The following is a 17,544-nucleotide window of genomic DNA, read 5'->3' on the forward strand; positions in this document are numbered from 1 at the left end:
CCTAAAACTGCTGAAATACGAGAGCTAAGTGCAAAATTACGTTCTTTCACTTTGTGTAGCTTTCCACCCTATCAAGATAAAGACAAAATAAGCATTTTCCCCACAAATACCCCATACCTCAGAGAGAAATAATGACAGTAATAACCACCGCTTCAGTACAGCACTGAAGCGCAGTGCTCACTATCAGGGAAGACTTACACTTACCAGTGTGTAACCTTGGGCAAGTCATACAGTATCTTTGGGACTCCGTTTCCTTACCACTAAGTAGTAGAGTCAGAGAAATGATTTGGTTTTCTTAAGTATTGCCCTTGCTGGGCACCGCAAAGCCCATTTGGCATCTGAGTCATGCGAGAGTCTGTCTCTGATGATGACATTACTATAAGCACAATCTGAAAATCTCATCTATGGAGGGGGGTAGCATCAAATATCTGACATAATAGACACCTAATGCATTTCAAGACGTGGCTTTAATTATACCATGTTAACATTAAACTCATTGAAAGCTTTTTATTATACTTAATTATTTGACAGGGCACTAAACACTAATTATAACTTACCGTAACCTTTCTTTGCTAATGAAGAATGACAGCTTTACAGAATGAGGAACGACTTACATTAAAAAAAGAAAAACAAAAACAACAACAACAAAAACCGGTGTACCGGACTGCCTATGTGATATTTTCAAACCAGAACAGCATTACGTGGTCATTATCATCTTCACCTTCATCATCAAAAGCATTTAAGTGCTCATGACATTGTGTTCAGTGCTGTGCAGAATGAAGCTGATGTTTACAATGTGTACTTGCAAAGCTCACCAAAGGTGGACGTTGTGTGTAAGCCTAGCGTAGGAACTATTTACAGAGGAAATCTAAAATTCAAACGTTTATATCGTGCATAAGTAAGAGGGATTGGGATTTTGAGATTAAGAAACTTAGAGCGAAAGTAAATCATCTTCACAAATAGTCAAAATGGGGTTAGGAGCTTCTTACAAAACCAAGAGCACTTGGTAAGTTAGGGGCTCCTGGGGCCCTTCGGAGGATGGCAAGTGCACAGAGTTGAGTCGTCACTGTAGCCAAAAGGGTGACCGTGGGCCTGAGGAAACGGGCCAGCTGGGGCACATCCCCCCAGCAGATCCTGATGGGGAGGGACCAGGGCCATCACCACAGTGCCTCTGAAAGGAGGGGATGAGGGACAGAAGCCAATTTCAGCTGCTGCCTTGGGCAGGTGCACGCTGCCCAGACCTGAGACCGGCTCTACACCAAACCATGAGGCATCTCAGAGCTCAGCCAAAGGGAAGGGTGCGGCCATCACCCCCAAGGCAAAGGATAAAGTGCAGAACGTGCAACCTTGGGGACTAGTATCATTCCATGGTGCCTGTGAATCCCCGAAGAGGCCACATCCCAAGACAGCACCACACACTCTACTGGGAAGGCAGCCTGGGCCAGAGGGGAGATGGTGACCTGTGTTGCCCGAGTGGCACTTTGGCCACCAACTGTTTAGAATCCTTGAGTCCCCGAAGGTGCTATGACCTCATAGGGTGGGTTTCAGTGAATAAAACGCATCTGTGTTTGAATCTCTTATTTCAGTGACCATGATGAGAATCACCTCTCTTACGGTGGGAAATGTATAAAACTGAGGTGTCAAAACTTCGCAAGATGATTCTGATGCACCGTTCACTGGTTGCCCTAATAGTTTCTTAGGACTCGTTTGCAAAACATCTTCTGAGAGATGGTTTGCAAAGCTTCCTGTCGTGTTCTGCTAATAACATAAGCATTCTTCAGGAAGGCACCGGCAAAAATGCTGTGAAAAGCGTTAAGATTTTTGCACAGTCCCTCTGGGAGACAAGTGCTTTAGAAAATGATTATAAATAACTAATCAAGCCAATACCCTCCATCAGTTTTTAGTTTGACACATTCTGCTATATTAAGACCAATCATTCACTGGCTACATATATACATATGCCTATTTTAAAAAATTCTTTTAATTTTTTAAGCAAGCTCTATGCCCAGTACAGGTCTTGAACTCACAACCCTACGATCAAGAGTCACGTGTGCTACTGACTGAGCCAGCAGGACCCTCTGTGTGCCTATTAAAATGGAGTTGTGACTGCAGACGGACCCTGAAAGCAGGAAGTTTGCAATAATTGTGTTTCTTTTTTTATACAGATGATAAATGAATGCAGAAGCTTTAAAAAAAAAAAAAAAGGAAAGAAAAAGAAAAAGGCAGGGAATCACGCTGCCCAAGGAATTGGTGAAGGGCATCACCAAGGGTTCCTCTGCTTGGAAGGAAGTAGTTTGGTTAACCAAACTACTCTTTTAAAGAAGGAAAAAAAAAATACATAGCATCTGAATAAACAAGGGGGGCTTGCAAATTCTTCTGGGCAAGTCCCCTCCCCTCCTCTCCTTTCCAGAAGGAACCCAGCTTCTAAGCCCTTCCCCATGTAGAATTACAGGAACCACCCCTTAGAAGGAGGTAGAAGAGAAGCGTTTGAAGGCCTCATGTTCAGCATGTCCCAACGCAACGACCCTTTTGACAATTTCCATCAAAGACTGTCACGCTCTCTGCCCCAGAACCTCCATACATGCTGAGCATAAAACGCAATTTCATTACTTTTTATTAAGAACCATCCCAAGTATCCCATGAGCTTTGCCACCTTCCTCCCCGCAACAGCATTAGTTAGAGGCAAAGTCACCAGGATAGTCCACCCACCTCCAATAAGAAGAACGTTCAGTTCCCCTGCTTGTGGTTTACTTTTTGGCTCGGTTTAATCCCTAAATGTGGGGTTTTCTGCAACACGAATCAAAGAAACCTGCTAAGCAACACAACCCTTATCATAACATCCTGGGACGAGGATGCCAACATCGGAGCTATAGTAGGGACGGGGGATGACTTGCGAGTTTGGGGTCCAAGTATGACCTCACTGATGCCACCAGTCAGAGGTAATTCGTAAGAATCCGATCTCGTGGGCGTCTCTCTCGAGTCAAGAATGTGTTTTGAAATATCCTGGATCTTAGTCATGATTATTTAAGCAAGAACTTCATGTCACTGGGTAACAAACGGATGCTTGTCAATCTTGACAAGAACACAAAGAGAGGGACAAAAAAAATAATAATAAAAACCACCTCTTAGCGTGATTACAATGAGAAAATAGAACAAAATATTTCTGCATGCTGTTTTGTTCAGAAGTACCAGGTGTTCCCACAAACTGCACACAACACTTAAGATGTAGATGGCCAACACCACTTCCTTTCCTCCCCAGCCGTGAAACCAGACACTAAAATGAGAAAGAACATGTCTCTTCCTATGCTCATCTTAGAAAATGCATTTCATCGACACCCTAGTAGCCTTTCCTTCTTGTGATCAAAGCTTGTTCTTTTGGACCAAAAAACAAACAAACAAACAAACAAACAAAACCCAATCTGTGTAGCATAGACTGTGGAACATGCAACTCCTCTGAAATTTGTGCTTTGCTTTACTAGATCTGGACACATTTTCTGCAGCACACAGAACAAGAAGATCTGTGTCTTTTTTTATTTTTTCCTAAAGACAGTGTGCCCGCCAGAAAGCTGACTCCATTTATTTCTCCTGCAGGGAGCCAGCGTGTTCCTTCTCCTGGAAGATGCAGGTACTTAAAATAGTAATAGGCTTTGTGGTTTATCGAGAGTATTTCATCCCGAGATCTCACAGGCATAAAGAATAAAACATAAACTAATGGCTCTTTCCAACAAGCTTGGGAAGAATTAAATGGAAAGGAGGATTGTCATCATTCTTCCCTGGAGAAACAGAGAAGAAAGCCACTTAACTCAGGTAGCCCCGGCAAAGAACCCAAGGCCAGCTGATCCGAGATTTGGATGGAGGCCTCCGGTCTGCTCCTCTTCATTCCTAGGAACTTGATTAAGAGCTTCAGCGGAAGGAACACAAGTGACTCATTTATCCCCTTTCTAAGTTCCGAATGCAGCGGAGCTGGGAGAGGGGCACTGGGCAACTTCCCAAATTGGCGTCGGTGCGTCAATGGTTTTATTACAGAATGTAACTTTGATTCTGTAATTTCTCAGGATGCCCCAGTTTCTGTGCTTTCATAAACATCCACAACTTCGGTAGAAGTTAGAAGAGTAATTTGTAGGGTCAGCTCTCTCCGCTCTCCTCTGCCCCACAAACACACATTCACACCCTTACGTGTGGCCTAAATTGATGTGTTCACGGCACGTTCCGCGCCTCCCACCCCCCCCCCCCCCCCGGCATTGCCTATGCCCAGCAGTGTGACACCTGAAAGGACACCGAGGGTCACTCCAGACACATTTAAACATCAGTCTGTTGAACATCTAAAGCCACAGGGCAAAACTGTGGCGGTTAAAGGAAATCCCGCTAAGGGATGGCCAGCTGCTGGAGAATTGCCAAGACCCCCCCATTTGTAAACAGAAACCTGTCTACGCAGGCGGGGAGCCACACGTGGCATTCCGAATCCTTGGTGTATTTTCCTCAACTCGGTTCACTTCCCCACCCGCAGAGTTCCCCAAAGTCCCAGAACCCGGCAGAGCCACCAATACGCCCGTGTTTGGGCCCCAACCTCTCCTGATCAGTGTAGACGGCTGAGTATGAGAGCGCAGGCTCTGAGCCCCGGAGACAAAGGATCCACACCTTCAAGGGGCCGGCCAGTCTGGGCAAAGGGGTCCATGGAGACGACAACCACCCGTGTTGGTTTGGGACCTCCTTAAAGTCCCTCTGTGGGTTTACCTTAGGGAGACGCTGGCACAGATCAGAGACCTCAATTTACCTCCAGTTCAGACTGTGAGGTTGCCACCAATTAGGGAGCCCTGCGCTGCGCGTGGCCCTGCCCTCCTCTAGTCCCTGTCAGTATTCAACAAAGCAAGTTAATCTCCCTGGTAAGTGACAGCTCTGCCCCTTGTAACTGGCATGGAATCAATTTTTTAACTTGATTTGAGAAATGAGGAGAGTACCAAGAATTCGGTCCTGGCGAGTGGATTCATTAGCAAGCTGGATCAGTTTTAGCTAGAATCTGTGCGGCTGTCCTCATCCCTTAGTTCTGCTTTTTTCTCCCCCACCTCTTATCATCGATCCTGCCCACAAGACTTATTAGCTACTCTGTGTGGTGAGGACACCGGCCTCCTTTGCTGGGTTGTTCGCAGCAGGGCTCACAGAGCGCACTGCTCCAGCCCAAGAGAGGAAGAAGAGAGTGTGGGGGAGCCCTACGGCCTCAAGGGCTGCAGCGGGGCCAACGGATAAAGCAGGTAAGTGTTACCAGGAGACCCAGTTACTACATGCAATAGGTATATATGGTCTTTCAGAAGCACCTCCAAGTACTAGAACATTCTCCTTTCAAGCAAGGTGGAAAGAACCATGAATCGACCTCAAAGGAAAAGACGTTCAGTTTTTTGGTGGGAGGTTTATAAAAGGGATGATTGATTTTTTTCCCTAATATATATTATACTATTTCTCCCGCTTCCAAGCACGTTCTCTGCCCCGATGAGGTCTATGGATCCCCAGACAGGAACAAGTAAGGACGAGCATGTGGTCAGAGGTGCGCTGGGGCAGGAAGAGGCCTCGGTCCCGCATAAGCCCGGCCTCGATGCCGCACGTCTGCGTTGCCCACTGTGGTTTAGAGTCCAGTTCCACTTCGTGCACCTGCCGTGCAGCTGTCCTCTGGAGACGATCCTACTGGGACATCTACAAAGGGGCTAACGCAGCCCCCCGGTGTGCCTGCCGTCCCTGAGGGGGAGCGGACATACTGCCCACCCCCCCCCCCCCCCCCCCGCCAACCTGTACGCTCAACGTAGGCGATGTCTGCCCAAGGCCTCGAGGAACTCAGAGTTTGCCGGAAAGAGCTCAGTTCTGAGGCGGGATCTCCAGCCTTCCCTCTCAAAAAATAGTCCCAGACCACCTTGAAGCCAAAATACTAACCTATATTCTTAAAAACAGCTTTTTCCTGTGGAAGCTGGTGGGTCTGCTCTAGGGCGGCCTGCAGAGGGTGACTCTGGAGCACCAGAGGGAACAGCTGGAGACACAGCTCCTTTCTCATCTGGCAGTTAGGGACCGCAGGCTGGTGCTCCGCAAAATTCCTATGTTGAGACCCTAATCCCCAATGTGATGATGATATTCAGAGTTAGGCCCCTGGGAAGTGACGGGGTCCCAGGGACGGAGCCCTTGGGACAGCAGGCAAGAAGGGACCCCAGGGACACCAGCTCTGTGCTCGCTACCATGTGAGCCACCCAAGAAGACGGCATGTGCACAGCAGGAAGAGAGCCCTCACCGGAGCCCCTGGAGGCTACGGAGTCTGGGACTCGGATCCGAGAACGAAATTTCTCTCGTTAAAGCCGCCCGTCTGCGGTGTTTGTTACAGCAGCCCTGGCTGACCGAGCCAGCCTCAAGGCGCGCCGACTCGCTGACTCCACGCCACGGCTTGACTCTCAGAGATCAGGGGCGGGAAAGAAAGTCTACCCACAGCCACGGGAAGGACAGGTGCACCGCGTCTTCAGGCAGGTGTGTCATCCGCTAATTCGCCGCGGCTGGCGGGGAGCACGCAGATCCCAAGGCTACCTCACTTCACCCTCAGCCGCAGGAAAGAAGGGGATAAAGACCCATCCATTCCTTTAGCTCTAAGTTAGGGGGCACCTTCTGGGTGTCAGGGCCTGGGCTGCATGCTGTGGGGTTCTCGGCGGGAAGCCGGCTTCGTCCAGCTAAGGCTCCGGGGCATCGTGGGCTGCACACGGCACCTCGGGGGCCTGTCACACACGCAGTCCCTTTTAAGGAAGAGAAAGGAGGCCGTGCCGATGCCGTGTGGCCCTGCTCAGAGCCGACGGGACGGGGCCGAGGCACCTCCAGGCCACAGGCCACTCTGTGCCGTATGTGTCGGGCGAGGGACAAGTATCTCTGCTCTTACCTGCTGCTCAGCACGTCCCTCTTGAGACGTAATACACACAATGAGTCAGAAGAGACGGGGTAAACGGAAGAAAGGAGACAGATACACAGAAACCTCTTCGTCACGGTTTCTTCCAGCAAAGCCCTGACCCGTATCTGCTCTGGTTCCGCAGGCCTGTTCTCTTAAACCCAGAACCAACGTACAGGGCCCAGTCACTGTAATGCCTGGTCGTTATGTGGCTTCTGTTTTAAGGTTTTCTTCATGTTCTGACCCGTTATTGGCCCAGGCGTCCTTAAGATCACCCCCCCACCCCCACCACCCCGTCATTCGAGTTAGGCCGAGTGAATCAGAGTTCCTTGCAAGCAAAATAGTCTATTAAACAAATATGATAGGATAAGAGGGCTGCGAAGACAGTGCGGTGGACACAGAGGGAGTAATTAACACCGCTAGGATTTAAAAACCTGATTTTGAATTTCAATACGTTACAGCACTGAAGAGATCGGCCGTGTTTCAAAGGTCACTACATCTAAATTGAAACAATGAATTATATAAAATGACACACTTGATTTTTCTCAAAGACTCAGACTTTTCTTCTTTCTTCTTTTTTTTCTTTCTTGACAGGGTCAAATATAAGATAAATGGTGAGCATCACCCCTTCTCCCGGCCCCTACACGGGGGCCCGCAGACAGGGTGCACAAGGACGGCCGGCTGGGGAGCACCGGGCCGAGCCCCGCCACCCGACAGAGGCCCAACGCCACCGACGAGCTCAAGGACAAGTGAGTGGGGAAGCGGACCCACTCTCATGACACCAGGAATGGGGACCAAGGCGAAGGCCCCTTGGGTGGCCCTCCGCCCCGGACCCTGGGGTGCTCTCCCCTGAGGTCACCAGCGCAGGCCACTTCCTAACACGCCAGCTGCTAGGCCACCGCTTGGATGGGTCAACTGCCTCTCCTGGGCCTGCTCCTCCAGCCCCCCGGGAAAGGGGGACCGGCTGGGTACCCCGAGTGGTGCCAGCCTTGGCGGTTCCTGTGGGCCACTCGGCAGGGAAGCCAGCCCACCACCCGACCCGACGCCCCCAGGAGCCCCGTGGGTGTGGGTGCTGCTCTCCATGATTCCTCCTCCCTGGTGACAGGCCTCCCGCTGAAGAGCCAGGACAGGGACCTTGCAAGGCACGCACCTGCGGCACAAAGCACCACAAAGCAAGGCCCCCCACGGTGTAAATGCGGGGGCAGGGGGCAGCGCATCTGGAAGTTGGCTGGGTTGTCTCCTCCTCCTGGGGCCAGCCCTCGCTGCTGATGGAGAGTGCACGGTGCAGACCCGATTAGGAGGGACAGAGGCCTACCGAATTCATCCGTAGACACTACACGGCGGGGCCACCTGCCCCACAAGTCCAAGGCCCGGGCCCCACTTATCTCAGCCCCAACCCGACGTCACTCATTGTCCAGACGGGACAAGAGAGGCCCGTGCAACCAAGCAGGCTTTTATGTGGCCTCTGTGGCTCCTGCATGAGCCCATTAGCATCGCGGCCTCAGACCCCCTCTCTTGTACAGTGTGGACCCGCATCTTCAGCTGGACCCAGGCACACCATCAAGGCCGAGCCGAGGGATGCGTCGCTCCCCCCTGCAAGGGGACGCCTCCCCTGCTCACCTCCTTTAATTATTATTTATAGTCTACATTTGTTTTCCGGTTACAAATCAAATAACATAAAGTAGACTAAGCCACCCTGCCTTTCCTGGGCTCTGGGCTCATTAGCCAGATTTTCTTAAAACTCTGGTACTTCAGAGAAGTTTTGCCAAGTGGTTAAATGAAATGCACACAATTGCAAAGTGTTATGAATATTTATGATGGTTTAATGATGGGATTTTTTTTTTCTTGCATCCATGAATAATAAAGATTCTAACAAGAACAGATAACGAGATGGGGACAAAACAGTGGAGTGGTTAATGCGAGAGCTGCTCCGGGAGGGACCCCACTGAGAACAGCAGGAGCCCAGGGCCTCTCAGCCCTCAAGCCAGATCCAGGGGCAGGACGGTGGGCCTGCTTCCCCCCCCCCCCTTCCTTGAACAGCTACGTCAGCTACCGCAGCCTTCCACCCCCACCTTGTGCCTAGGCCTGTGCTCTCCTGGGAGGCGGAGGCAGTCCGGAGTGACAGACCCCGCTGGCAGGTGACCACCCACCTGCAATGGCATCACCATCCCAGCACAATCCGCAGCTTTGCCTTTTCTCAGCCAGTTACTAGTTAAAAGGCCAAGGCTCAGGTTGCTGGGCCCGCTCTGAAGGCTGCAGACTCTCCCACCAGCTACCAGCCTCAGTGCGAGGAGGCCCTTTGCCAGAGGCTTCTAAACGGTGAACGCTCAAACTGTTACCCCACCGGGATTTCATGCATCGAAGGCAAATAAAAGCCTACGGGAGCCGGCCAGGCTCTGCGTGTAGGGACGCTCTGTGTCCCAGCTCCCGGCCCCCCGGGGCCTGCTCTGGGAGCAAACCACACTCCCACACAGAAACCCTGGAGGGCCTCAAAGGACAGCCCCTGACATAATGGGGGGCTCGATGGAGGAGTTCTGGGCTAGCCGCCTCCTTTGGCTTAGCTCATTTACTCTGTGAGGCAAACTTTCCCTGATCTCCCAAGGCCACTCCTTCTGTCAGTAAATATTTATTGAGCACCTGGGCCGCAGAATGTTCTACGCACATATGGTGTATCTCTGAAGAAAGAAACCATGGCCTTCTCACAAGAATTTGACACACTTGCAGGTGGAAAGATGACATACAGAATGGGCCAAATACATAAATGGTGGGTCCTCAAAGTGACCCAGGCAACAAGGAACTAGTACTTCCACGCTTAATTTTTTTTTTTTTTTTTTTAGGTTTTATTTGAGAGAGAGATAGTTTGTGCATGCACATGTGCTGGGAAGTGGGGGCAGAGGGAGAGGGACAAACAGACTCCCCGCTGAGTGCAGAGCCTGCCCTGGGGCTCAATCTCACAACCCCGAGATCATAACCTGAGCCCGACAACTAATCCAATGAGCCAATAACCCAGGCGCCCCTACACTTATCTTGGTAATAGGGTTACTTGGTGTCATAGATAAACATTCCAGAAGAGCTGCATGAAAATCAAGTGACTTTTAATGCACTTCAGCAGTGTTTATATGAGTGTGTGTCTTTCGAAGAATCTATATGATGAACCCCTTCCTCTGTAACGACCATGTCCTGCTCCTTTGGGAATCCCAGTTCCTACACACTAAGTATGGTTTACACACACATGAAGGACCATTTTTCATAAACTGTCCTCGAGATTGGAAATCTTTAAGACCAAACCATAATCCTGCCTGATACTTGGTTTACCCCCTGCGTTGGCAAGTACACAACCATGCTCTTCAATCTATTGATGCAAATTTACGGGACGATAATTCTTATCTGGAGACTCATTTAAGAGTAAATTAGGTGCAGAGAAGGAAGGTCCGATAGGCCCCCGTGATGGCTTTACTTGCTCTCCATCTCTATATTCCCCACCAGTCTTCTCACACAGTCCGACATCCCTGCCTGCCAATTTTATTAAAGCCTGCTGTGCGGGCATTTCCTTTCCCTGCTTTACTAGCTACCAAGACAACCCCGTCAACGTGATTTTTCACACATTTTCTCTTCCTGTGTTCTGCATCTCAGTGAAATTTCATCTCCCTGACTCACTGTTAAGTGTTTCTCATCTGAAATCACACTCACCCATAATCTCAAATACAGTGCAAAAAGAGGGAGTCACAAAAAGACAAAGACAGAACAAAGTCCTTCTCCCTCCTATTACTCAGACATTAAGCAAAAGCTACATGGGAATTGCCCAGTCAACCAAGACTGAGTACCAACATGTACGGAATCGAAGATTAGTCTTGGCACACAACACATCACATTCCCCAGCGCTTCTCCCTTAATAGAGCACATACATCTGGCTAGATATTAAAATCACAGGGACTGATGATAGGTGTTTCATAGAGCAAAAAGATCCACTGGAAACTTGATTTCCACAGGGTAGACCCTATACTGCCTCCCCAGGGAATTAGGAACAGAGCTAGAGGAGGAAGACCTTAAAAGGAAAAAAGCAGAAGAAAGAAAAGAAGGAAATCCTGACAGAAAAAGAGACTAAGAAGTAGCCTTCAAAGGAAAGCCCTGCCCATGCACCTACCTTACTAGCAGCAAAAACTTAAGTCTCTTAGAGAAAAATAGGCCATCTTCTATTTTCGATCATACAATACCAAAGGTTAATCACAAGCAAAAGCTGGGATCTATGTAGGTACATTCTAAATACAATGTACCTATTTTTAATAGACCAGGAACCCCAACAATATATTTGTCCACCTCATCCAGTAATTGATGAAAGGACCCCCCCTCCAAAAAAAAAAAAATCACCACAATGTGAAGACAAAGAGCAGAACCCGGGGCCGAACTTTTGCTTCTGATGAGGTAGCATGATTATAATTGGTCAGTTGGAGGTCACTGTATTGTGTAAAGAGCTGTGTGTACTGCTTAGTTGGACATAAGTTCTACTACCAAGGACTTGAGATCTAAATCCACAGATAAAGCATCCATGACAGAGACTCGAGGAAACTGGACAATTTAACAAGCCACTTGTGTGGTTATTTGTGGTCAAAAATCAAGTAGAAGGAAGACTTCCTGCTTTCTTGTTCTCTTCATCTCAGTTTTAAAGGAAAACTGGGAAGGGATGTGTGTGTGTTTGGGGGGTGGGGGCAGAGTGGAAAACCCAAGGCACTAATGATCTGTAGAAAAATATTAGTGCTGGTCTATGTCAACTATTTCTATTTCACAGGCATTTAATTAAGATCATTCCTAATGGTGGCCTATCATGACACAGATGCTATTAAGGTCATGGGAAGAATAGACATGGACCAACAACTCATAGGAAAAAACGTATGCAGTTTTTAAAATTAATTAATTAATTAATTTTTTCGTATGCAGTTTTTTTTTTAAGATTTTATGTATTTATTCATGAGAGTCACACACAGAAAGAGAGAGAGAGAGGCAGAGACACAGGCAGAGGGAGAAGCAGGCTCCATGCAGGGAGCCCGATGTGGGACTTGATTCCAGGTCTCCAGGATCATGCCCTGGGCCGAAGGAAGGTGCTCAACTGCTGAGCCACCCAGGCATCCCTCGTATGCAGTTTTAAAAGCAAAGTTGATCAATCAAATAAAACAGTACCATGTAGTATCATGATGGTCAACTGGTTTCAACCTGATTGTGACTCTCTTCAACTCAAGCGTCTGCTTTGAGATCTCAAAAGATGGGCCAAGTCTAAAATACAAGTACCTGTTAGCATCAATAGAAAATCACACGAGATAGGCTCAGCGTGACGGTTTGTCCTGATTCCTGAAAGAGTGCCTCAGTTGTGGGTGAACTTGCTGTCTTCCTAAAAATCGTGAGTGAGATGCTAGTTTTGGTTAGATTCTCGATATAATTGCAGAAATCGCTGTGTTTGGAATCAGAGAAATAGAAATTTTAATCTGGTCTAGGCCATTGACTTACAAGAAAAAATTCCTTTGCCTCTTCATCCATGAAAAAGTGGTAAGGATCCCACCTTTAGATTTAGTTATTGGAAGAGTTATATGTGTCGTATGTAGCATGGCAATATGCTCAGGGTAAATGCTCAATAACTGTTACCAACAAGAACAAGTGAAGTAATGCCCCTGAGATATCTGAACATAATAACTACTTCCTCCCATTGCCTGTTAGTGTGTATCTTCACATGTGTTCTCTACCTTCCTTTTTTCTTTAACCTGAGATGCAAATGTGTAACTTTCCCAAATTCTACTCTGGTCTCTCCCTTCTCATACTCCTTAAGAATGGAGGAAATCATGAAAATGTTCCTGAGAGAATCAGGAAGGCTTGACATATGCTATACCTGAGATGAGAGCTTTATCAAAAGACACCCATCAGAATTTATCCCTCTCAATTAGAGTCTCTTGTTCCCAAAAGTCGTAGGAGACCCCAGCCATACTCTCCATCTTGCTTTGTTTAAAAAACTTAGAAAGAGCCAAAAGTCCTTGAAAGCAAAACTGGTAAGTATAGAGGGTTACCCTCAGGGTATTACTGTTTTTAGGCAAAATGAGATGTAATTTGTAAAGCATCTGTGTAATTTTTTTGCATAGATTTTAAGAATTTATGAGATATTCCAAAGATATTTTGAATAAATTCAGCACTTCTGCAATCAATATGTGTTTCAAAACTTACTCCTTTAAAGGACAACTATTTTGGCTCTTTAACTCCCTTTGTGTTTATTTAAAATATATATATGCACATAGTCATCAGTTCTCACTTTATAGTCACTCCTGATAGACCCAGAGATGGTAAGTTTCTCACATCTGTGGTATACCAAGTAATGAAAAATGTGTGAAAATTTAGCAATTAGGAATGTTTACCATGGAATGGGTCCGACTTCTTATTTTCATTAGCTCAAGATGTGCATTTTATACGTTGTGCAAAAGTACTTGTGACCTAATGGAAACATCTTGGCCTAGAAACTAGTTAGCAAGAACTTATAAGGCACAGGGAGGCAGATCCTGTTGAACATAGCCAACTTTCACTTCAGGGCATCTTGTTAACCAGAATTCTCTATTAACCAACATATTTTGGCAGTACAATGAAAATTTCCTATAACCATGGTCATCCAGGAAGCCTGGGTGGTTCAGCAGTTGAGTGTCTGGCTTTGGCTCAGGGTGTGATCCCGGGGTCTGGGATTGAGTCCCACATCGGGCTCCCCATAGGGAGCCTCCTTTTCCCTCTACCTAGGTCTCTGCCTCTCTTTCTGTGTCTCTCATGAGCAAATAAATAAAATCTTAAAAAAAAAATCATGGTCATCTCAAGGTTGTGGGGATAGTTTTGAACCATTCTAAATAAATAAATAAATAAATGATGCAGATTCTGGTTTAAGATGGCAGCGTGGGTGGATCTTGATGGGTACACTGAATCTACAGGTATACACAGAAAAATTTCCTCTGGAAACAAAATCCAAAAATAAGCTGCTTAACTCCTACACACTGGGCAAATAAGACCCATATAAAGTGAGTAAGAAAGGCTATAACACAATTTCACCATAAACTCCACCCTGGATGCTGTGACCCACAATCAGAAAGGAAGTCATCCTTGAGCTTTTCCCTGAGGTGTGAAAGCTCTGAAGCACACATTTGGCTTGCTAACTTTCAGAGCCTGCATCTGAGAGAAGGACTCCCAAAACATCTAGCTTTGAGAGCCAACAGGACTTATGTCCACGAGACCCATAGGTTCACATGGGTGAGTGAACTGAGAAATAGTTCTTAAAGGGCTCACATGTGTGGAGGTCCTGCCACATCTCAGGACCAAGTGCAAAGGCAGCTGACTGAACAGCATCCAGACATTCAATGGAAGAGGCTTATTTGCTTCTCTTAAAGTGTCAGCTTCTGTGTCACACGTCTAATGTAATACACAAAGAGGGACCAGCTGAAATATTGTCCAAAGACAGAGGCCAGCAGATACCATTTTTACACCCTATTTTGCTCCAGGTTGCCAGGATTTTCTAGAAAGTAACAGTACCCTCATCTGGCACCCTGATTTTTACATTATTACCCAGGGGACTCTGGATCACTTGGCTTAAGTGGCCATTGGGGTTTACCCTTGCTAGTCCCACAAGACTGTAAAAAAAGTGAATAAAGTTCTTAGCAGCTACTACCCCCAGGGTACAGTACAGAGGCAACAAATCAAGGCATCCAGTCCTTCTATTAAAAGGCCTATTGGCTTATCTTCATAGCTGTGTTTTGAGAAGCTTCTAATTTAACACATATCAAAGGCTCACCATAATCCTCGCTAGAGACCACAGAAGGCAAGTGCTATCTTGGTTTTCTTCTTCTGCCATGCTCCAGAGCACCAGTAATGCCAAGAGGGGAGATTGTACATGTACCTGGTACCCGAATTTTTATAAATAGTTCCCTGGTTTTTGTGTACCACACAAATTCCCCTTGACCACCGGACCAGTGGGCCTAATGCTCACGAGTTCAATGGAATAGTAACAAAGAAATAGTTCTTATCTGGTGATCATCCCATGGAACAGTGCAGAGGGAAAAGATAGAAATGCTCATCTCTCAGGCTTCCCTTAGAAGAGGTATTTTTGCATGCTTTAAAAGCTGATGCCCAGGGTCTGGCTTCCAATGAGCCCGAATCTAGGTGCTGACTGAGATCCTTACAGGTCTTGGCTCACCCTCAACCACTGGGAGCCACTAAAAATAAAGTAGTCTGCTTAGACAATTACAAAGGTTTGAAAGACCACCAAGAGCTAGGGCAAGGTTGAATGTAAGTTTCATCTACACAAGGCTATTTCTTCAAGACTGGGAGTGATGGCTGTTTTATCTAACGCAAGGAAACCAACACAGAGTCAAGGAAAATGAAACAACAGGAATATGTCCTTAAACCAGCTAAGATTTCAAAGCTAAGAACCAGCTAAGATTTCAAAGAACTAAAAACAAAGAAAGGTAAGTGATTTATCTGATACTCGTTCAAAATAATAGACATAAAGATGCTCACCCAGCCCATGAGAATAATGGATGAAAACTGTCAGAATTTTGATTAAGAGACAGAAAACACATCAAAAATCAAATAGAAGTAATAGAGCTGAGGAATAAACTAACTAAACCAGAAAACACAATATATAGGTTCAACAGCAGAATTGTTGAAGCAGAAGAATGCAAAAATGAACTCAAGGCCAGGGCAGTGAAACTCCTCCAATCAGAACAGCCAAAGAAAAAATGTAAAAGAATGAAGGTAGCTTAAGGGGCTTATGGGATGTCATTCACATGTCATCAAAGACCCACATTCACATTACAGGATTCCAAGAAACAATAGGAGAAAGGGGCAGAAAACTTAGTTGAAGAAATTATGGTTGAAAACCTCCCTAAACTTGGGAAGGAAACAGACATCTACATCTAGGAAGCCCACAAAGTTCCAAAGAAAAAACTTACACCAAAATGTTCCCAAGATACTCACATTAGGATATATTATAACTAACATGTCAAAAGTTACAGACAAGGAAAAATCTTAAAAGCAGCAAAAGAAAACTTGTTACACATAAGGAATACCTATAAGACTATGAGCACATTTTCCAGCAGAAACTTTGAGGCAAGAAGAGAATGACATGATATATTCAAAGGACTGAAATTTTTTAAAAAGCCAACCAAAAATAATCTGCTTGCCAAAGTTGTCCTTTATTTGAAGAAGAGATAAAGAGTTTTTCTGACAAGTAAAAACTAAAGCCATTCCTTACTACTAGACTTGTCAACAAAGGGACTCTTTAAAATGAAATGAAAGGGTGAAAATAAGTAACAACAAGAAAGTGAAAGTATAACTATCATTGGTAAAGGTAAATATAGAGTAAAATTCAGAATACTCCAATATTAAAGATTGTGGGGGTAATCACTTATGAAGCTAGTATGAAGGTTAAAAGACAAAGTAGTAAAACATGTAGCTACAATAAGTTGTTAAGGAATACACAAATAGAAAGATGTGACATGAAAAACATAAAACATGGGGAATGAAAAAATGAAAAACTTTAGAATGCAATCAAATTTCAGTTATCAAATTAAAATACACTGTTATAAAGATAAGTTTTATGTAAGCCTCATTGTACCCTTAAACCAAAACCTCATTCACAAAAGAAAAAGAAAGGAATTTAAGCATACCACTACAGAAAATCAAAGACAGTAAGAGCAAAAACAAAACAAACAAAAAACCCAACAACAAAAAGAACCCCAGAGGAATTGCAAAACAATCAGAAAGCAATTAGCAAAATGGCAACAACTCCATATCTATCAATAATTTTCATGTAAATGGACTAAATTCTCTAATCAAAAGGGAGGGTTGAAGTGGATTTAAAAAAAAGACCATTTATATTCTGCTCAAAAGAGAGTCACTTTAGATATAAGAACATACAGTGATTCAAAATGATAATTCATGAAACTCGGACCCAAAAGAAAGCTGGGGTAACTGTACTTATGTCCCAGAAAACAGACTTTTTGACAAAGACTATAATAAAAAATAAATATGACTATATAATAATAAAAGGGTCAACCCAACAAGAGAATATAACACTTGGAAATATGTATTCACTCAACCCAAGAGCAGTTAAAAATATAAAGCAAATATTAACAGACTTGGAGGGAAAAACAGAATAATATAATAATAGTAGAGGACTTCAATACCCCACTTTCATCAGTGGATAGATCATCCTGATAGATAATCAGTAAGAAAACACTGACCTTAGAGGACATGCTGACCTAGATGGACTTAGGTATACACAAAACAGTTAATCCAAAAGCGAGAGAATACACATTCTTCTCAAGTCCACATGGAACAGTCTCTAGGATGTAATACATGTTAGACCACAAAATAAGTCTTAATGGTTTCAAGAAGATTGAAATCATATCAAGCATCTTTTCTGGCAACAATGGTATGAAACCAGAAATCAATTACAAGAAGAAAAATGGAAAATTCATAAATATGTAGAGATTAAAAAATATTCTACTGAATAACCAATGGGTCAAAGAAAACAAAAAAGTATCTTGAGACAAATGAAAATATAGCATACCAAGACCTATGGTATGTCACAGTTCTAACAGTTCATAGTGGTAAATGCCTACTTTAAA

This window comes from Canis aureus, chromosome 2, assembly GCF_053574225.1.
Source record: "Canis aureus isolate CA01 chromosome 2, VMU_Caureus_v.1.0, whole genome shotgun sequence".
Lineage (NCBI taxonomy): Eukaryota > Metazoa > Chordata > Mammalia > Carnivora > Canidae > Canis > Canis aureus.